The following is an 817-nucleotide window of genomic DNA, read 5'->3' on the forward strand; positions in this document are numbered from 1 at the left end:
AAAGACCTCAAAAATCTTCTCAACTTCTTCTCTTTTAGCCATTATCAAAATATCGTCAACATATCTGTAATACATGGACATACTCAATAAACCCCCCACACTCTCCTCCAAATCCATATTTAATAATTTTATTTTATATATGCGATTGCGTTAACGAATAAAAAATAAATATGTTGTATTAAAATTGACGCGTTAATATTAGACGGTTAGTGAAAGCAGCCTTGGGGATTGTTTTGATGTGCAAGGGCGGACGCGAGTCGCACGTCACCCCCTCACCGGGCTCACCGACAATAAACCGTGCAGTCATCATTTAAATACATTTTTTAAATAAAATTATTATTTTAAATTCTACTGACTGCTGACCGATATGACGTATATTTAAAACGATCGCAGTACTATCACGAGTTAAACTGTAATAATATATTTCCACGAAAAGTAACTGTAATTATTAATTAAAGTTACTAGTACAAAGTGAACATATGTAAAGTGTATGTAACTTTCGGCCGATTTTCGATTCGCCTTCGCTTTCCGCTGTACCCCTCATCTCATACTAAATACATATATGTATACAGGGTAGACCATTTTAATCTCCCCACCTGAATTTCTCGTAATCTAAGCCATATAGAAAAAAATGTTTCAAATAAAAATGAAACGGTGTCGAGGGGGACACGTTTTAGTCACGTTGTTTTTTTTCTAAGTGGAGGCGCTAAAAAGATATGAATGTCACCTCCACTTTTTTAAATGGAAATATGTAATTTTTTTTAAATAACGTGATTTCTCTAATTATTTTGCATATAAAAGTATTAAGGTAGAGATA

This window comes from Cyphomyrmex costatus, unplaced genomic scaffold, assembly GCF_001594065.2.
Source record: "Cyphomyrmex costatus isolate MS0001 unplaced genomic scaffold, Ccosl1.0 scaffold277, whole genome shotgun sequence".
NCBI lineage: Eukaryota > Metazoa > Arthropoda > Insecta > Hymenoptera > Formicidae > Cyphomyrmex > Cyphomyrmex costatus.